At 36.0% G+C, this 22,929-nt stretch overlaps 1 protein-coding gene across 6 annotated transcripts in view; it reads right to left on the minus strand.

Moving 5' to 3' along the window:
• Window positions 1-22,929, minus strand: part of PCDH15 (protocadherin related 15) — a 716,117-nt gene that overhangs the window by 515,766 nt on the left and 177,422 nt on the right. For all 6 annotated transcript variants that reach the window (XM_087871772.1, XM_060682279.2, XM_060682278.2 and 3 more), the window contains exon 3: window positions 12,720-12,847. The gene's annotated coding sequence lies outside the window, so the exon portion shown is untranslated. The remainder of the gene's footprint in view (window positions 1-12,719; window positions 12,848-22,929) is intronic.

Here is a 22,929-nt window from a genome sequence, read left to right on the forward strand (position 1 = left end):
ATATCTCTCAAGCAGTGGTGAAATTCAGCCGGTTCTATCCGGTTCGGGTGAATCGGTAGCACCGGCGGCAAGAGGCTCTGATCACCCTCCCGGACGTCAATACATCCCGTTTTTACCCTCTGCACATGCACAGAAGGCTCTGCGCATGCGTGGAGGAGGCACACATGCTCACATTTGCGAACCGGTAGCAAAGGTAAATGGATTTCACCCCTGCTCTCAAGATAAATCTACACAAACATTAAGATCTATGATAGAGATAGATAGATAGATAGATAGATAGATAGATAGATAGATAGATAGATAGGTAGGTAGATAGATAGACAGACTGACAGACTGAAAATATTGAATTAATCATGACAGCTGACAAGTAGATTAGTATCTATTGATGTTTTCCTAAGAGGTATTTAATGATCTATATTGAGTTACCAAATGAAAATTGCTTACATAGTACAACTGATTGTTTATTTGCATATTTTATTTCTTGACAAACTATTACTACTTTTTTATCAGATATCTCACATTTTCATGATCAAAACTTTTCTTAACGTGTTCTTGACATCTCAGTTTTTCAGTTTGACCTTATTCTCTAAAAACAGAAATATATTATAATTCTTATGAATTACATTTTCTAACTGTGGGACTGTATATAGATTTTCCAGACTTAATGAAAGTATTATTGAGGGACATGATTTAGAACTTGGCATAATCAATGGAATTTCTTGAGCAACTTTACCTGTCTGGCCATAGTTAGCTCAAGTATATCTTATTTCAACAATAACAAAGCCACTATACATTTGCTGTGGTTTTAAAGAAAATTTATTTTGGCCCAATCGTGAATTATATTTTTTTTCAAGGATGGTATATGAAGAACACCCCTGAAATGTATTCTGGACTGTTGAAATAAAGTTATATTCCTTGATTTTACAAGATTAAAATAGTAAGACTCCAGCTTGTTAAATTGATAGTTTATTTCAATTGTTGCTATTTTTAAAAAATAACCAACTGTTTAAAGAAGCAATACTATCGTCTTTGCAATCAAATATAAAGAACAGAAAATTAACAGCTTTGCAACACTGAGGTGACTGATTGCTGCTACTGCTGTTTTTAACAGAGGGGTACCCTAATAACTTAAGAAGTATTCATAAGGAATTTAAGGAGACCGCTGAAACAGATCAAAGCTCATCACACCCAATATTTTGTTTCACAACATGGCCAACTAGATGCCTCGCCAGCCAGAAATGGAGACATGACAATTATTTGTTTGCAGTTGATATTCTTAAATATCGGTTGATATTCTTAAATATCAATTGATATTCTTAAATATCAACTGCATCAACTGATATTCTGTCTTCAACCCTGCAATAAAATTAAGTCTTTATGAATAATGCTACAGTGCATGATAGACTTGCCCTCTGAATTTATTGAAACCCGCTTTAAAGCCATCCAAATTATGCACCTCTTATGCAATGAATTTCAAAAGCCAATTAACAACTACTGAGTTAAGAAAAACTATTTTTTTCAACAAAGAGAATATTTGTAGCTCAGGGTCGAAATGAGGGATCCTTGGTGCTCTCTGAGCTTGCTTGTTTTCTTGCAAACATGTCATTACTCTAAGTGGGTAACATCATCAGTGCTACGGTAGTAAGGAGTGCTGTTTGCTGTCAGTTTATATTCTGGTTTCTTGCCTGCCTGTGTGGATGGAGGCGGCCTTAGAGATTCTTTGTTTGGGCTGTTTACTGATGGCTCTTTGGCAGTTTCTTGATTGGGCTATTGCTTACTTGATTGTTTGTCTGAAGTTGACCTTGGAGTTAATCTGAGAGGTGCTGGAATCTTTTTCTCTTTGGGGCTGGTTCAGTGGTGAAATCCATTTTTTTTACTACCGATTCTGTGGGTGTGGCTTGGGCGTGGTGTGGCTTGGTGGGCATGGCTTGGTGGCATGATAGGAAGAATACTGTAAAATCCCCCTTCCCTCCCCACTCCTGAGGGAAGGATATTGCAAAATCTCCATTCCCTCCCCACTCTGGGGCCTGTCAGAGGTGGCATTTGCTGGTTTTCTGAACTACTCAAAATTTCCGCTACCGGTTCTCCAGAACCTGTCAGAACCTGCTGGATTTCACCCCTGGGCTGGTTGATTGTCTTTCTGCATAGTCTATTGATGTTGTTAATGTCTATGTGTCTATTGATGGCTGATTTGTCAGAGTGCCAGGCTTCTAGAAATAACCTGGCATTTTTGGACTTGGCCTGGTCTAGGATGGTCACATTTTCCCAACTGAAACTATGGTTAAATCTGTCTCTATGCTGTGAAATTAAAGAATATTTGTCATGACTTCTGACTGCCAGTTGGATGCGTTCTGCAAGTCTTGTGCCTATTTGTCCTACATAGTGGTTGATGCAGTTACAACACTATGTGTTGTAGGTGCCTCCTGGTTTATTTTTTTTTTCCCCTGGGATTGCTGGGTCTTTACTTTCTTGTTGTCTGTTCTATTCCTTTCAAATAAGCATCATTGGACAATTCCTAATCTTCATGTATTGAAGCCGAGGAAAAACTTTTTTCCTAATATCTTTCCTCCCATCATGCCTGATTTTATGTATTTTGATCATGACCCTTCCTAGTTGTCTTTATTCTAATCTAAGAATATAGAACGGCTCTAGCCTTTTTCTTGTAAAAAAAAATGTTTAAGAGATCTCTTTTCATTTTAGTTCCTCTCTTCAGCATTTTCTCCAGCCCTAATATATTCTGTTTCAAATTTAGGCATGTATTGATTTTGTATGCTGCCATATCTAGCTTTATGATATCAAACAGTAAATTTTGGGTGTGGATAGACTGTAAATTTGTACAAAAGCATTACAATCCGTTTCGTTTTTCATTTTTAAAACAACTGATGTCGCCTTAACTATTTTTTTTTAGTTTTGTAGCAGTAAATTGTATTTGAAGCATGTTAAATATTCTTGCTAGGAAATCAGCAATTTTACTTTAAACAACACTTTTAAAACTTTAAAAGCTGGAGATTTTCATCAGGATCGAGTGATTTCTCACTCTAATCTCAGAAGTCTGGCACACTTCCCTGAAGTTCCCTTCAAAACAGGAAAGGGAAAACAAACACATTTGTTGTCAATTTATGCCTTTCAATTTCCTTCCACCTGGGTAAAAGTTGGTAGGATCTGTTAAGTCTCAGAGTGGCCCAGATCAATCCTGACAGCATTTTAAAGTTGAATCAATGACATAATATACACTTCTTTAGGTATTTTAAGAAGTGTAAAGAACACAGGTGTTAAGTGTTTATGTAAGTAATCTAGTTGCTAAATGACACAGTCATTAAGCATCACATGACCACAACGAAAACACTTCCATGCAGTCAATTAAGCAAGGCATCACAAGCCTGCAACTTGCAATTTTACTCCTGGCGTCTCGAGGGAGTCTGCTTGTTAGAAGCTGGCTGTTAACTGCACAAATGGTGATCATATGGCTATGGAATACAATGATAGTCATAAATGCCTATTAGTTTGGAGGCACCCAAATCTCAATCTTTGGGATTGGGAGAATTCTACAAGGATCACATATTGAAGGATCATTCGCAAACTTATTTTTTCAACACAAATTGTAGTTTCAGTTGCTAAATAGGACATTAAGGGCAGACAACGTGTTTAGTTTTTCACTTTGTCTTTTACAACTTCAGTCTAAAGCTTGGATTAAAAAATGTATTGATGGAGTCAAAGGCTGAAGCACTGTTAATACTCCTGGCTTCCTACATTCTGCTGAATTCTCAAATTCTGGTGTGTAAGTCAGTATAGCCACTAATTTTTTATGTATTGCATCCATAAAAAGGGAAACCCGTAAAAAGGGGTTTCCCTTTTTATGGATGCAATACTAATCCAGCAATATTTGTGACACTTGCTTAAGTAGAAGAGAGCCAGAAACTCCCTCCAAATAAAAATCAACATAACATTCACAATAGGTTCCCGCAGGCGTCTTTCAAATAAATTTGATACTTAATATATCTTTGTTCTAAATAGGAAAAAAAATGTTATTCTGTCATACTTTTCAGATACAGTAAATTACATTACAAGGAAATATAAAATCACACTTGCAATATTTCCATTTATATGATAAAACTAAACATTTCAGATTATTTTTATGGTTTGATCACACTCTGTATCAAGGGATTTTAAAATAAATAAATTATTGATAATTTTAACATATCCACCAAGACATACAGCCTGCAGCATGGCATGTTATGTGAACCTGGCTCTGTAACTTTATCGATTAGCATATTGTTTGAATCTCACCCTGACCAATAAATCAATGAACCCTGGTTAACCAACAACTACGTAACACAATATCTGAACCCAGTCTGTGAATTTGGTGATCAATTTTTTTTTTTGAGCCCTTCAAGGTAGTCCAGACAAGAAGCACAACAATGAATACTAGTTCTATTTTAATCTAAAGTTACATTAACATTAACCCTAAAAATCAAAGGAAAAGAAAACTCGGAATATTTTATAACATGGACACTATTCTATAAATAGTTAAGTGACAGATACTGAGGTAAGAGGAGTGGATTTATCTGAAATACGGACTACAAGAGAAAGAAAAACTGATGAGTAAATATTTTGATGGTTATATAATCGATACTATAATGGAAGATAGTATACTTTTCAAAAATGATTGATATTATTGCATATATGTTTATGAATATATGATTATAATGATGATGATGATGATGTTTATATGTTAACACCTTGGACACCTAGAAAACACACTGTTCAACATAGAAATGGAATATGTGATATAAAACAATAAAAATATTTATCATAAAGTTACATTAACAGAATCTTGCAATTCTGAAAGTATTTCTCCCTCCCTTCCTTTTAGTTTCTGTTTACCTAGGGAGTGTCCCTTCTGAAACCCACCCCCCTTCCTTCCTTCTGTGGACTGAGGTAACTTTTTCATGATCTTTCTTCTGTCTCCCAAAGTCATTCCTACATATCATTACAATCTCTTCCATAAAAAAGGACAAAAAGTACTATCAAGGCTTTTTATTTATTAATTTAAACATAACTTTTTTTTCATTTTTCAAATCATTTGCATTACTGTCGTTTCTCATTATTTTGAGACTTACATTAGTCCATTAAATTTTGCAGTTATTCATTGTAGTAACACTTTTAAACCTTTATTTCAGTATTAATTCTATTCTGTTCTATTATAATGCTAATTAATAACTAAATGGCTATAATAGTAACTGAACTCTAAAATAACCTTAGAACATCACTCAGTAAAACAATTACATGTTAGGTTGAAATTAGACTGGGAATGCAACTTCATGTCCTGTAATGGCGGGGGAAATGCAATTATTCTGAGGTGCTACAAAAAGAAATGATGGAATAACATAGCAATAATTTTTCTTCTTTGCCCAAATAACACACACACACACACACACACACACACACACACAGTGTATGTATATGTGTGTGTATCAGAACATATATAGTTGTAGATATATAGATAGAGATAAGAGATATACTGTAACACTTAGACTTATATATTGCTTCACAATGTTTTACAGCCCTTTCTAAACAGTTTACAAAGTCAGCATATTGACCCCAAGAATCTGGGTCCTCATTTTACTGAAATCGGAAGGATGGAAGTCTGACTCAACTTTGAGCCAGTCAAGATCGAACCCCTGGCAGTGGGCAGAATTAACCTGCAATATTGCATTTTAACCACCGAGCTGCCATGGCTTACAATATAGGTATAGATAGATAGGCTGATTTATATGTACATACATACATACATCAGAATTCTAAGTAAATGCTATGATTTATTTTTACAGAGATACTAAGATTTATCTCAGAACTTAAGTTCTATCTTGACACATTTACTGTATGTTAGAGGTTGTCATTTATAAGGATAATGATGAAGCTACATGAGTTGGAAAGTACTCTTTCCAATGGCCATGTTAATGTGTCACATTCCTGTATGTGAGCCAAAGGAAATGTATAGTAGCATAATTGTGCAGCTCTATTTGCCAATTCCTATCCTAAGCAATAATGGTAATATTGCTTAGTTTCTACTATAGGCCAAGTTAAGAAAAGAATTATAATTGTAGGAATTATTTAGTTTTCTGTTCAACAATAAGAACAGTGGAGAAACTGTTGCTTCTTGTAATACGGATAGTACTTGACTTATGACCACAACTGAGCCCAAAATTTCAGTTGTAAAGTGAGACATTTGTTAAGTAAGTTTTGCCCCATTGTATTACCTTTCTTGCCACAGTTAAGTGAATCATTGCAGCTTGTTAAGTTAGTAACAGGGTTGATAAATGAATATGGCTTCCCCGTTGACTTTGCTTCTCAGAAGGTCAGAAAAGGTGATCACATGACCTTGAGACACTGCAACTATCATAAATATGAGTCACTTGCCCAGCATCTGAATTTTGATCACATGACCTTGGGGATGCTGCAATGGTCATAAGCAGGGGTGAAATGCTCCCGGATCGGGCTGGATCGCCGAGTCCGGTAGCCATCTTGGCCGGTGGTTTCGCGATCTGGTAGCGATGGCAGAGCAAAGCTCTGCCCACCTACCCAGGTGTCATTACTTCCTGATTTTAACCAGGAAGTAGTGTATTTTTTACCTTCTGTACATGCGCAGAAGGTTTTGTGCATGCACAGAAGGTCTGTGCACGCAAGTGATATGTGTGCTTCCGAACCAATAAGAAGGGTAAGTAGATTTCACCCATGGTCATAAGTGTGAAAACCAGTTATAAGTCACTTTTTCAGTGCTGTTGTTATTTCAAATTCTCACTAAATAAACTTTAGTCAAGGATTACTTGTGTAAATGATCCACAAAAATCAAACAAATCATAATTACTATTTTCAGTGCAGAAAACACTCAGGCCAACTGATAAGAACAGCTTTATTTTAAAGGTTTACTTTCCCAGGTTTCAGTTATTATTAAAACTGGAAGTGGGAGGCATGAAAATATGCTCACATCACTTTTCCTTAATCTGAGTTTCCAGAAAAGGTCAAAGGGTTGAAGGCTCTCTCTGCAAAAAGACAATACAAATATTAGCTTTTTGATTACAGAGACAGTTGTGTTTCATCAATCCAGGGATAGGAACAGACTCAAGTGTATTGTATCAGCTTCTTCCAACGTTATAAGTAGGAGATATGGGAGGTCATTACTGTGAGTCAGTGGATACATGAAATGTGCAATGGTCATAAGCAGTGATGGAATTCAATTTTTTTTACTACTGGTTCTGTGGGTGTGGTGTGGCTTGGTGGGCGTGGCAGGGGAAGGATACTGCAAAATCTTCATTCTCACTCCACTCTGGGGCCAGCCGGTGGTGGTATTCTCCGAACTACTCAAAATTTCCGCTACTGGTTCTCCAGAACCTGTCAGAACCTGCTGAATAGCACCCCTGGTCATAAATGTGAAATTATAAGCCATTGTAACTTCAAATGATCACTAAACATACGGTTGTAAGTCAATCTCTGACATTCAGTCATTCAGTCCCTAGTCAGAATGGCCCCGGTAACACCATTGCTCTGTGAGCTTCACTGGTTACCAGTCTGCTTCTGGGTGCAATTCAAGTCCTTCATTGCAGGGGTCCAGGTTCCTTGAGGTATCATGATACCCCACTGGGATTGGCCCATACCACTCGTGCTGACAGAGGAAGCAGGCTGCAGGTCCCATCAACCTGATTATTCTGGCTGGCGGGATCCTTCTCTGCTATTGCTCCTGCCCTATGGAACATCTTGCCCCCCGATGTGAAGTTGGTCCCAAACCCTCCTATCTTTTCCTAAGGGCCTTAAGATCTGGTTTTGACAGTCGGCTAGGGGCTCCAGTAGGGGAACAGTGCAATGGAGGTGGTTGATTGAGTAATAACAATTTCACCTTCCTTCTCCCCCCCCCCCCCCCGCTTTGCCCTCTCCCTGTGTCTTTGGTTTTAAAGTTTTTTTTTAACTTTTTACGTTTTAGCTTAGAAGTAACTGTAAGCCACCCAGAGTTACCCTAGATGGTCAGCCAATACATTTTATTTATAAATCAGTCAGTCAGTCAGTCAGTCAGTCAAGGACCTGTATTTGCCAAGGATGTTGTCTACAGATATTCCCCAAATGAATTAGAATTCGTTTTGTTGCCATGGTACTGTATACTCCATATTCTTGTAAGAAAGATATATAATTATTTCTGTAAACACATTATGTATTTAACTTCATTTATCAATCCTAGATACCACATTATGAGTCACTCTCGATGTTCAAGGGCAGCTAAGGAGATTTATCTCCAGCCCCTCAATTCTCAATTTACGATTTGTTAGCTGGTCTATTTTTAGATAGGTTTACATGTTTAGGAGTCATCCATCCAGTCTAAGGTCTATGATAATAAATATCTTGAGTGACAATTTGGGCCAAAGCATTTGGGTGCTCCTTCCTCCTTCACCTGGCACACTCCTTATATGCTATCATCCTGTTAGCTTGATCAATGGCTAAGTCCACCATTCCAAAGCTCTGCCTAAACTTTATTTTTGTAGTACTCATATATTTTGAGTTGTGTAATTCCTCTACTAATAAATATCTACTATGCTTAGGACAATTTGTATAGGATATTTATAACATCATTATTTTTATACTTCTGGGAATTCCCTCTGGGAATTTCTTTTTTCGCAGGCTGGTGAAGAACCAGTAATCAAACATTCTGAAATTTTAGATCTGGATAGCCTCGAATTATGCCATCTACGTTCCGACCTAAGCTTAGTTCATAAGATTATTTAGCAAAACGTTCTACCTGTAAATGAGTACTTTAATTTCAACTGTAATAACACAAGGGCTATCAATAAATTCAAACTCAATGTAAATCACTCTAATCTTGACTGTAGGAAATATGACTTCTGCAATAGAGTAATAAATGTCTGGAACACTACCTGATCTTATTGTTAGTCTCTCTAATCCACATCTAATCCTTTTATTACTGTCCCCATTTATATGTAATCATTCTATGTGTTTATGGCTATGTTTTGCCTATTTATATCCTTTTATTTGTGCCAATTTTTTATGTGTCCATGTCTATGTCTATACTGTTACTTTTTAATTAATTCTCATCTAACGTTGGGCAGAATCAGGCAAATTTGCTTTGTGTACATAATTGTTCAATGCCTATGATCATCATGAGCTGTACTGCATAGGGCCAGATAAGATTTCACATTGACTTTCCTAGATTTACTGAAAGAAAGAAAAAAACATACTTACTCAAAATTATATTAAGTTTTACATATTCTTTTTAAAAAGCTTCAAGTAAGGTTCCAATTATGTTTCCACTCTTTCTATTCTCAGCAAAAACTCATTCTTAAAAATAGTTAAAATTTATCTAATTCAAGGATAGGCCACCATTTGCAACAAGGACAGTTCTCTTCATATGGTTTAACAGATTAAGAGTTGGGAGGGACCTTGTAGGTCATCTAGTCCAACCCCCCACCCAAGCAGTATCTTTCTTAGCTGCCAGGATCTATGGGAGAATAATGTATTTGCATAGTCCTGCAGAACCATCACCAAATTATTTGAAGTGGTGAGAGCATTCATGTTATTTGTGTTCCATTCACACCTTAAATTCAGCATAAATAATTAATAAAAGAATCATGTTTTTCATAGAAATAGAACTGTTGACATACCCAGTCCTGATCCTCCTGTTTAAACATATAGTAAAATCAAAAACTATTTGATTTTTCGATTTGGCTCAATTGCCAAGATTCCAGAATGCTGCAAATGTGTCCATCACAGCTCTGAAGATTTCTTTGATTTTTCAGTAATATCATGTTTAATGAATGTTCAAAATAAATTATCTATATGTCAGTCATGTTTGAGAGCCCCAGCAGGTTATCTCTGCCTTCAAGTACAAGCACAGAATATCATAGATGATGTGAAAACACAGAAACAATGAATGCATAAATTGTATTAAACATCTAAAAAGATGTTCCCTTAAAAAATGAGAAAAGGCATCTGCATTAAAATTAAAGTTTTATTTCTCCAGTGGCCTTTTTAAGATCTATGGCAAGGGCAGAAAACTAACTCAAACAAGTCAGAAATCTTTGCATGCTATAAAGAGAAGATTAATAATATTCCAATAGTAGTTATTTTTAGTTTAGAAAATGGAAGTGGGATACCAAGAAAAGTAATTTCCAAAGCAGAGGTATAATCCTTACTATATGCCAAAAAGAACCTACATTATTTTATGAAATGGCCATGTCAATTTTCTTAAAATGTGTATATATTACAAAGAAAAAATATTATCTGTCAAAGTTAAAATCAGAAATGCAATTTGCATCTTTTCTTATTTGCCCCAGGTTTGCACAGAAGGTATTTCTAAACGATAAGGATTTAGTGTTCTGCAAATGAATTTGCTGTCCAAAATCACATTAGTGTTGTTCATCCTACTTTACAGAAATGAGGACATAATTCACTTGCACTAGTTGAATCTTTACAGAAGAAGCACTATAAAATTATTGATATCCTCTAGGGCAAATGTTTGCATGGAAAAGATAGTAAAGAATTATAGCATGTATGAACCTGGAGAAACCTCTTCCTTGATTATATGCAATGTCTTGCCATCCACTAAAACTATATTAACTTTAAAAAATATTATTGTTGCATTAGTATCAGCGGACAGGACCAATTGGAAGGTTTAAAAAGCAATTTCTCTTTAAATAGCAAGTGTATTAAAGCTAGGAAAACACTGATTCATTAGATTAATAAAACATAAATCATTGCTTTGAAGAAAATAAATCCAATCAATTCCCTAAACCAAATATTTGATAAATATGACATGTTTGGGGTTTTCGCATGATTAGCTGTTCCTTTAAGGTATCTGTGTACATAGAAAACATTTGTCAAAATTATAATGTTTGTTAGTGATAGCTTTTGTGATCAAGGAGGAAATATTATTACAGTAATATATGAGAACAATAAAAATATGGAATGCTATGACTCTTGCTGTCTCAAATAGACTATCCAATACATAATGCTTAATAAAAATCTCTTTGACACGATGCTTGTCATGATAGATGTGACTATAAGACATAAAATCTGCAAATCAACCACACTACAAGCATCAAGGACAATTTATTATATTGGTTTCATTGTCAAAAGAGTTCATTCTAAATCGATTATATCATTTATTTTATTTTATTATGAATCCCTTTTGATCTCCTTCTGGGAGATGGGTCTGAGTAACCTTATCCATCTGACCATATATAACCACTGTATCTTTGATTTTAATGAAAGTAAATAAAATAAAGGACTTCTCTTTAGATAAAGCGACAGAGATTTTTAAGCATTTCTAATCTGGTCAATCGCATTACTAGAGAAATTCAAAGGAAAATTGGTCATTTCAAAGTACCAGTCAGATCTTTTATTTGGAAATGGAAAATTTTGTAGAAAAGCTTTATCTACTGAATATGTGACAGTTAACTACTGCATGATATGTTGAGAGAACTCAAAGCAATTTTGGTATGTTAAGAACAGTAAAAGGAAAAGTGTTGTTCAAAAGTGGAGAAAAATATTTTAAGTGTCCGGTGCAGCTACTGTCATGTTGTTTATTTGCCTTATGCACACCTGCTTCAATGAGTTTCATGTTTTTCAAATGAAAAACAAGTGGAATTAGAAGAGCAGTAGATAGTCTAAAGAACTGAAAAGCAAGGAGTTATGTATTTTCATTTGTAATGTTCCTATGTTTACATGGTGATCACAATTGACACGATTCTTCTCAATGATGCAGTCACCAGCAATAGTAAGGGAAAAACAAAAAATGAACTGACCCTCAGTTCAATCTATCAATTGTCTGAGACATGATTCTTATAATAACTATGCTGTTTTATTTAATACAGATACTTCTCAGCTTACGACCAGTAGCTTGGCAACTGTTCAAAGTTACATTGGATCTAACTGGGGATACTTACAATCTGCATTTGACATTCCAATGGTCCCCAAATGTGCTTTCGGTGCTCAGTAACCAGGCCTCATTTATGACTATTGGCAGCATTCTGCATTACATGATTTTTACAATGTCTTTGCCAAAAACCAGCATTTACTTTTGTGGGGGAAAAAAATGGCCGATAGCAAATTATGGATTTGCTTAGCAATCACAGCATTTGACTATCACTACAAAGTCATATATAGAACTGGTCAGGTGATGACCCAATTTGTGATCATTACAAGTTACAACTTAATGAGTAATGTCCATTAAAGTCATAATTTGGGCACTACCTATACTGTGATTCAAAATATTCATTATTCGATTGTAAGAATAAAGTAATTTGGTAAGAAGACAGATTGAAATCAGTAAGACCATTGGTCTTTATTAAACTTCTGTCCTATTAATTTTAATGAGACATAGTTATAATTTTGTTTAATTGCCTCTTGTGAATTCTCAATATTATATATTTATAATAATACTTTACATATTATTACATATATAAATATACTAAATAAAAGGTATATTAATGTAAATTCCAATAAAGTACTCTTCATCTTTTGAAACAGGTTATAGGTTATTTAAAGTCTTTTAAAACAAAACTTTTTTTAAAAAAAAAAGTAAAGCTTTTTGAGTTGCATGACCAAGCTAAAGAGAATCAAAATTATAACTTATCATACGTCATGTTTCATTTGTTCAAACAGTTTGTCAACAATTGTAATCCACAAAGCCAGAAAACAAGGACAATCAGAATTACCTTTAGTTCATTCTTATTTTTCTTCGTTGTCAAGATAAAGAGATGATTTAGTAAGGATGTGAAGAATACTTTGGCCTATTTTAGTTGAAAAATCCCAAATACTTATTATTCCACTGAAGGCATCATTCCTAGAATGATAAAAGATAAAGAATTCAATCAAAGAGAAGATGGTGAAAGAGGAAAGTAACAAGACAATAGGATTTTTTTTTTAAAAAAATTGCATTTCTCCAGCCTATAAAACATTTTGGGTGAGAACCTGAAGTATTTTTTCAACAACTTGCAACATTTCACAGCATAATATGAAACTTCAAATAAATATTATATTTCAATAATGATAGCATTTAGACATACTGCAGTCAGTGCCAATATTTGAAATACCACATCAGGAAGGATTTCCCCACTGACTTATATTCTGGAACTCATTACATCCATCCAAGTAATCTAATTTTCACTTTCAAGTAGTAAGTTCAACTCTGATTCTAACAGGTATAGATGTCAAGTATTAATGATGTTCCGCTGAAATTGGAAGATCATGATAATAATATAGAGTAAGTTTAATTTTACCACCCTACACTGAAGTATGTGTATGTGTGCTCAAAATACTCAGAAAAACTCACACAGTATTACTTTTGCAATGTTTCCCAATATTTGACACTATGTTTGTTTTTTTTTTCACAGTGGACTGAGTTTTCTTAAAATGCTGAAATTGACCTTAGCTTCTTCACTCTAAGAGCTAATCATCACCCAAAATATTTGGGGCACTATATAATAGATCTTATGCTTTAGAGTCTGTGGTGCTAAAGCAGGATATCCTCTGAGAATGTATCTGTTGTGCATTGACATCTGTTTTTCAGTATTTTTAATTGAACCATGAATTGCTAATGGGAATTGCTAATTGAAGACCATATGAAGATACTCATGTTTCACAGAGAAAAAATAATAATCTACTATATATTTTCTCCAAACACATAACAGGTTTTGTGTTCAGCACATTTTTACTATTTTTTAATTTATTTATTTATCAAATTCATCTGGCCACCCATCTTACAAGTGATCATGGGCAGCCTATAGCAGAAAAACTACAAATGGATGGATGGATGGATGGATGGATGGATGGATGGATGGATGGATAGATGGATAGATAGATAGATAGATAGATAGATAGATAGATAGATAGATAGATAGATATAGATCAATCCATCTCCAGGAGTAATAACAAAGCCAGGTCTTCAGTGACTTCTGGAAAGTAAGTAGCAATAGAGTTTTCCTTGCTTCACAAGGAACTTTATGCACAAAAATGGAAGGACACTATGATTCCCACAGTGGCTTAAAAAGTTGATGGACAGAATGAAACAATTTGTTCTTGACTTCCTCTCAAAAGGAAGTCTGCTTTTATTAGTTTTTTTTATTTTTAAGTTAGGTCTTTCATGTTAAACACTATTTGAAAACAACAATGCTGCCTTAGGAGCTTTGAACAGCTCTGGCAATTATTTTCATCAGCACTGTTTAATCAATGCTAATGAGTGTCTCATATCTAAGTATTTATACTTAAGTATAGACATTATTACCACCAACTGGATGCAATTAGTCTCCCAAGTTCATTAATGGGATTATTACTTAACAATGTTAACAATGTAGATTATCAAGATTTAGGATAAGATGTTAGTAATAACGTGTAATTAGAAGATAATTTTTCCATTTATAGCCAAATACCCTGGGGTTATTATTTGAAAGATCAAAAGCAGATGAAGTCAATGTTATTTTAAAATATTTATGCAGATGGAAACTGTTTGTATGTTGTACATGCATGTATCAATATGATATACGTTCGTATAACTGTGAGTGTATGCATAAGAACATCATATGCTTTTTATTGATTAATAATTTCTATGGAGAAGATTAAAGATTTTAAAATAAATTTAAAATAAATTTCACAAAGCTGTTGATCAGATACTGTACAAGTGTACAAATTGTACGTTTGAAAAAGTAAATCATGGTAAATAAGAACCTTGAACAGTTATTCAAAAATTCAGACAATCAGCAAATCTAATATTTTGAACATTTATTATTTTTTCACCCCCTTTAACCTGTCAAGTAGTTTAACCAGTGGTGGGATTCAGCCAGTTTGCAGCACTTCGGGAGAACCAGTTGTTAACTTTCTGAGCAGTTTGGCAAACTGGTTCTTGGAAGAAATCATTAGGGCAGAGAACCGGTTGTTAAATTATTTGAATCCCACCACTGAGTTTAACCAATAAAATCCAGTAGAATCATAGGATACTATACATTCAATAAAGGTAGTAAATAGCTAGATCATAATAAAGCAAAAATCCTGTCCAAAATACATAAATGTTAAGAAACATCACAGTTGAAAGTGTTCAATAGTTCAACCAGAATTTAAACACAAAATCAAGAAAACAAACAGGTATTCAAATTAAACAGGGCTTTGTAAAATGTAACCATTTCCTTAAAAAGCCAAACCTACTATGTTTTCCCCAAAATAAGAACCTGTCTTATATTTTTTTGAACCCTGAAATAAGCGCTTGGCCTTATTGCCATGCGCTCAAAAGCCCAATTGGGCTTATTATCAGGGGTTGTCTTATTTTGGGGAAAACAGGGTAGCTATTGTTTTGGGATTTGTAATCTATACTAAAGTACATTAATATATTTCGTATTTTCATGATAGCATTGACAATACAGTAGAACTGTTTCCTGTTTTAGAGTCTATGGATACATGCATTGCATGAGCTTCCATTGTACAGGTAGTCCTTGACTTATGACTATAATTAGGATCAGAATTTCTATTGCTTGTTAAGTGAATCACATGTTCATTAAATGAATCTGGCTTCTCCCATTGCCTTTATTTGCCAGAAGTTGGCAGGGAGGGATTGCAAATGGCACATGACCCTGGGATGCTGCCACCATCGAAAATGCATACTGGTTGCCAAGTGCCCAAATTTTAACCATGCAACCTTGGGGATGTTGTGATGGTCATAAGCGTGAAGATCAGTCATAAGTCACTTTTTCAGTGCTGTTGTAATTTCAAACTGTCTCTAAACGTACTATTTTAAGTTGAGGACTACCTGTATCCAAATTTGGTCACGATGCCTGCTTCTAGAGCACCATGGAAGAAAAAGGCAGAAGTTTTTGTGACTTTCTTCTTCTTAGCAACTTGAACTTTGTCACTTTAAAGTTAGCATTTAGCTTTTGAAAATCATACTCTAATTCAAATAGTCCACCAACCCATGATATGTCTATGGAGATACTCAGACATCCAAAGGTTGTCCGAAAGATGCTTTTTCAAAAGGCAGCTGGTCTTTGTTTTTCCTTGAAGATGTTTGGCTTCCCATTCTAGAAGCTTCTTTAGCCAAATGGCATCATATAACTTAACGATTTATAGTGGTATAAAATAGCAGCCAGAATAATATGAGAGAAAAAGAAAGACAATCTCACGAGCCTGAAGTTCATAGAAAATGAAGATAAGAGAGAAAAGGTATGCAATGCCGCTAATACTATTTTTCCATTAAGTCACAATTACTCCAGATTTTGTAAACAATATGAATAAAATTTACACAAAGTTGACTTTATTTTCTACCCTTGTGAGTTTAATTGTGTTATTCACATCAATCAATTGAGCAAAATTCACTGAAATTAACATTTAGTAAATCTGGATGCTTGTACATTGGAAGATTTTCTTACTTTTATTTAAGCAAAAAGTTTTTTAAAAAGGTTGATTGCCATTTGATGAAGACACCTCTGAATGTGTACTACGAGGATCTTACAATATAGTGCTGATAAGGCTATTTGCAGATACTTGTCATTGAGTATTTCATGATTTTCAAGTTATAAACTTGAAATGATTTTTATATATGTGTAAAAAAAAAATCAAAAATTATTCCTATGAGTTACATGAAATCAGTTTGATCAGGAAAATCTATGTATAGTTCAATGGTGTTTGGGTTCTATTTTTTGTTTTTGTACAGGACAATTAGATTATAAAATGAGTACATATATTGGGGAAATAATGGGAAAACCCCAGGGGAGGAAATAATTATGTTAAAATACATTTGCTCCTTTAATGTTTTAAATGCAACAGTGTGCATATCTGATATTGTAACTACCTATCTCATATTTATTTCTTTGTTCTAGTCCCGTGATGGCGAACTTTTGGCACGCATGCCACAGGGGGCACGCAGAGCCCCCTCTGCAGGCACACCAGCCATTGCCCCAGCCCAGCTCCATTGCGCATGTGTGTGCATCTCCCACCAGCCAGTTGGTCTTTGGGTCCCTGCCGCGCATGTGTGGAAGGTGGGGCGCATGCATGGATGCACATGTGAATACATGGGGCGGAGGGGCATGTGAGCAGGGGATGCTCGCATTGCACTTAGGGGGTTTGCGCGCACGCCCCTGCTTGCCGTTTTGGGCCTGGAAGGTCTCCTGCACCAACCTGGAAGCCAAAACGGGGCACAGGGGCCAGGGCACATGTGCAGGGGGGCAGGGCGCATTTGCATGAGACGTGAGCGCATGCACGGGGAACATGCACGCATGTGTGGGGGTGGTGCGCGTGTGCGGGGGCGCATTTTGCATTTGGGGGTTTCGGGCACATGCATTCACACGCACGTGCACTTTGGTCACTCAGCACCAAAAAGGTTAACCATTACTGTTCTAGTCTATTTTACTTTGCTTGTTTTCTTTGTTTGTTAATTGGGATTATGGGCTGCTCTAATCAAAAATAACTCTGAGAAGCCTGGATTTTTATGGACTGATATAAAATAATTTGATATTATTATATTTCAAAATTCATTTTGCTTTTATATATGACATTTTATTATTGTGAACTACAGGATTCTGTGATTGATTCAGAAGCTAATAAATGAATGAATTACAATGATAGCTCAAACTTTTTTCCACATTAGCAAATGTTTTTATGTGTAAAAAAGGTTAATTAAAACTGTTTCAGCTACAAAATTCGCATCAAATGGTCTTCATAAACCGCTAGGCAAATATACAGGTGAAGCTTGAAAAATTAGAATATCGTGCAAAAGTTCATTTATTTCAGTAATGCAACTTAAAAGGTGAAACTAATATATGAGATAGACTCATTACATGCAAAGCGAGATAGTTCAAGCCTTGATTTGTCATACTTTTGATGATTATGGCTTACAGCTCATGAAAACCCCAAATTCACAATCTCAGAAAATTAGAATATTATGAAAAGGTTCAATATTCTAGGCTCAAAGTGTCCCACTCTAATCAGCTAATTAAGCCACAACACCTGCAAAGGGTTCCTGAGCCTTTAAGTGGTCTCTCAGTCTGGTTCAGTAGGAATCACAATCACGGGAAAGATTGCTGACCTGACAGTTGTGCAGAAAACCATCATTGACATCCTCTATAAGGAGGGAAAGACTCAAAAAGTAATTGCAAAAGAAGTTGGATGTTCCCAAAGTGCTGTATCAAAGCACATTAATAGAAAGTTATGTGGAAGGGGAAAGTGTGGAAGAAAAAGGTGCACAAGCAGCAGGGATGACCGCAGCCTGGAGAAGATTGTCAGGAAAAGGCCACTCAAAAGTGTTGGGGACTTTCACAAGGAGTGGACTGAGGCTGGAGTCAGTGCATCAAGAGCCACCACACACAGACGGATCCTGGACGTGGGCTTCAAATGTCATATTCCTCTTGTCAAGCCGCTCCTGAACAACAAACAACGTCAGAAGCGCCTTACCTGGGCTAAAGAAAAAAAGAACTGGTCTGTTGCTCAGTGGTCCAAAGTCCTCTTTTCTGATGAGAGCAACTTTTGCATCTCATTTGGAAACCAAGGACCCAGAGTCTGGAGGAAGAATGGAGAGGCACACACTGCAAGATGCTTGAAGTCCAGTGTGAAGTTTCCACAGTCTGTGTTGATTTGGGGAGCCATGTCATCTGCTGTGTTGGTCCACGGTGCTTGACAATGCAGCCGTCTACAGGAGATTTTGGAGCACTTCATGCTCTTCCGCAGATGAGCTTTATGGGGATGCTGACTTCATTTTCCAGCAGGACTTGGCACCTGCCCACACTGCCAAAAGTACCAAAACCTGGTTCAATGACCATGGGATTACTGTGCTTGATTGGCCAGCAAACTCGCCTGACCTGAACCCCATAGAGAATCTATGGGACATTGCCAAGAGAAAGATGAGAGACATGAGACCGAACAATGCAGAAGAGCTGAAGGCCGCTATTGAAGCATCCTGGTCTTCCATAACACCTCAGCAGTGCCACAGGCTGATAGCATCCATGCCACACCGCATTGAGGCAGTAATTGATGCAAAAGGGGCCCAAACCAAGTACTGAGTACATATGCATGCTTATACTTTTCAGAGGTCCGATACTGTTCTATGTACAATCCTTGTTTTATTGATTTCATGTAATATTCTAATTTTCTGAGATTGTGAATTTGGGGTTTTCATGAGCTGTAAGCCATAATCATCAAAATTATGATAAATCAAGGCTTGAACTATCTCACTTTGCATGTAATGAGTCTATCTCATATATTAGTTTCACCTTTTAAGTTGCATTACTGAAATAAATGAACTTTTGCATGATATTCTAATTTTTCGAGTTTCACCTGTATTTTCATCTTTATGGCTTGAATCACCTGGCTATATTGATTTCTTACAGAGCAATTCCAAAGTTATCACATGTTCAGAAACAGTTAAAACATGATTACTAATATTAAAATTAACAGGTAGGCACTATATAAATGGAATATCATGTTATGACAACAATATGTCAGAACATAATTTCCAATCTACCAAATAGACTTAATGTATATAATGTACTTTTGGAAAGATTCTGATTAATTTTTAAAAAGTCACAACAATTATCAAAAGAATAGTGTGTGATTAAAATTTCTATCAGAACCTTTTTTTTCTTTTTTTTTTAGTTTTCATAGGCTATTTTCAAGATTATGATTCAGTAGCTCGGCTAGCAACAACATATAAAACTTATAATTGTTTGGTTTGAAAGACATTCAGGAATTCATTTTTTGATCTGAGAACCATGGGTACATATCTGTTTATGCCAGGCCCTATAAACATATACTGTACACACCAAGACATAATTGGATATAAACTCTTTCAAATAGAAAGCAAGGCAAGAAGGAAACTTCTGAAGAAATGGTTTATGCCTGGGCAATTTAGCAACTTTTTTAATTAACTGAAAGTCTTTCATTACTAAACAGACTCATGAATATACCTGCAGGCTACTATAGAGTTTCATCATACAATGCACAAAGCCGGCATTGGCGAACATTTACAGCAAAAGGAATAACGGCAGTTAACTTAAAAAAAACCACATTGCATAATTTTGCAGGTAGCAGGAAGAAAACAAAACAAAACAATGAAGCATGTTAGGCTTTCAACTTTCTAATATTTTTATATTACTATTTAAAATTCCATTGAAATTCTTGCTGTCTCCATGACAAGGATGATCAGCAAATTATTGTGTGGGAGCTACATTACCTAGTATCAAAGGTTAGAACAACCTGACCAGGGATGAAATCCAATTTTTTTCCCTACCGGTTCTGTGGGCGTGGCTTGGTGGGCGTGGCAGGGGAAGGATATTGCAAAATCTCCATTCCCACCCAACTCCAGGGGAAAGATACTGCAAAATCCCCATTCCCTCCCCACTCCTGGGGCCAGCCAGAGGTGGTCTTTGCTGGTTCTCCAAACTACTCAAAATTTCCGCTACCGGTTCTCCAGAACCTGTTAGAACCTGCTGGATTTCACCCCTGAACCTGACCTTTTTCAGGATCTGTAATGAAGCTGACATTGACTCAAAAGTTTAAATAAAATTAAGCTTAGTACATGCTAAACTTAATTTCACCTTAGGATATGAAACACTTTCGATAAGTGGAATCTTATGCTCAGTGCATGGCAATTGACTAAATTGTCTTTTCTGGTTCATTTGGACACCCAAGATTAAACATATCCAGATATGAGTTTTACTGCGTATTCAAGCCTGGACAAAGCACAAATCACTCAGATATATCCCAAATATTGTTCTCCAATTTAATTTTGTTTAAAGTATGTATGTTAACTGATGTTGAAGCCTCCTCCTCCTCCTCCTCCTCCTCCTCCTCCTCCTCCTCCTCCTCCTCCTCCTCCTCCTCCTCCTCCTCCTCCTTTCCTTTTAGGCTATAAATGTAATATAAATTTAAAATAACTTGCAACAAAAGAAAGCCTAAATCTGTGTTTAAGCAAAATAAATACCATTATTTCTGTACTCCTAGGAAACAAAGTGTACAGGGACACAAAGCACTATTGTAGTCTGATAAGTTCCTGACACTTCAAATTTCTTTGAATGATAGAAAACACTCGTGAGAAATATAGTGGAAGACCTGGAGCATTTCTTTACTTGCTTTTGCAATTTCTTATCAGCATTTGATTCTATTCTGTTATCTCTTCTGGGGAAAAAACTTCGGGGATTTGATACTGATCCACAGTTTTATAGAGGATTTAGCTCTCTCCTTGTTCAACTTATACACAAATTCACTGATAAAGAAACTTTCACAACCAGACTTCCACTCTCCTAGAATATCAGCCATGAATATTTCATGTTGGCTGTGTGCAGATGATCTGTGTGAATCATTTTTAAAACTCCAATTGGCTTCAAATTAGTACAGGAATAATCCCTTTGTGTAAAACACTGCCCGAAAACCAAAGTATAAGGCTTTGATAAAGCATGCTTCGATGGGCAATAGAAAGCTGTGAGACTGAGCATATCAAGAATTTTAAATATATAGTTGTGGTTTTCAGGGTCATGGAATACACACATTAATTCTGTAGTTGTTTGAGGTCAAAAAAGGTCCTCAGTTGTTTTAAAAAATGGTGGGTGATGTAGTAAAACTATTGACAGTCAAATTCTAAGTACAATTGATTTATGGATTTCAGAATAATTTCTTTGTGAAATTAGAGGCTGATGGAAATAATGCAGAGTAAGTTTATAAGAAAAGTTCTTAAACTCCAAAATGTGTATTTAATGTCATGCTGAGGCTAAAGAGTAAACCAGATAAGAATTGAGTTTAAAAAACCCTACTTATTAGTTTTCAGTTATTGGCTCAGATGCCATTATTTTCCAGTTGAGTTGATCCCATCTTTTTATCTGATAAATTCCACTTGAACCCAAGCAATTCTTAGAAAACTTTCATCATGCAACCCCTACCTTGAATTTATTTACACTTTGAGCATTCACAGAAAAAAAGATTCTCAGCTGTGGAATTACAGAATCAGAGACGTTTCATTCCAGAATATGTCGAAGTATAGAAACCAATTAATTATATCAGTTCACTGAGCTCTCCATTTCAACAAGTTATTTCTTTTTCCAGAGCCAAAATAGTTTGCCTTCCACATTTTTAATATGGCAAATGTAATACATTTCCTACAGGTAATTGAATCGGCTCTTGTAGTGATGGCTCAGTTTAATCCATCCTCTATGATAGGAGTGTCAAACTTGATTTAATTGAGGATAGCATCAGGGTTGTGTTTGACCTTGGGGCCGGATGGACGTGGCCAGGGTAGGCGTGGCTAGCTCAACATCACTCATATCAGAGGCACCTATGGTGGCCTGGGTGGGGCTGGGGATCCGGGAATTGTTTTTGGCCATGACAGCCTCTTGCAGCTCTCTGCCAGCAAAAACGGAGCCCGGAAGGGCCGCCATTTCAGATGAGGCAGTCTCCGGCAGCCCTCCCAAGCTCCATTTTCACTGGCAGACGCACCGCGGGCTGGTCCTTCGTTGTTTCCAGGGCAACCCCATGGGCCAGATCTAAGCACCCCATGGGCCTTGAGTTTGATACCCCTGTTCTATGTGTTATTACTCTCATTTTACATTTCTTATTACATAACCAAGGCCAACTGAAAAAGGTCATGTTAAGCTCCTCTTATCAGACAAAAGCTTTACTATCTGTAATATAACAGTGTTTCTTAACCTTGGCAGCATGAAAATGGGTGGACTTCAACTCCCAGAATTTGCCTGCCAGCTAGGCTGGTGGCGGAATTCTGAGAACTCCGCCCATCTTCAAGCTGATGAGATTGAGGAACATTGTAATATAACAAAGTTCTACACAGCAACTATGAAAGTGCAAAGAACTAATGTTTGGTCTACAATTATATCTGTTTCATTAATCCTCGGTCATCTTTGAATGAACTGTTATTTATAACTAATAGTTCATTCATAGGTTACT

The sequence above is a fragment of the Pantherophis guttatus genome, chromosome 6 (genome assembly GCF_059756535.1).
Source record: "Pantherophis guttatus breed Tessera chromosome 6, ASM5975653v1, whole genome shotgun sequence".
NCBI lineage: Eukaryota > Metazoa > Chordata > Lepidosauria > Squamata > Colubridae > Pantherophis > Pantherophis guttatus.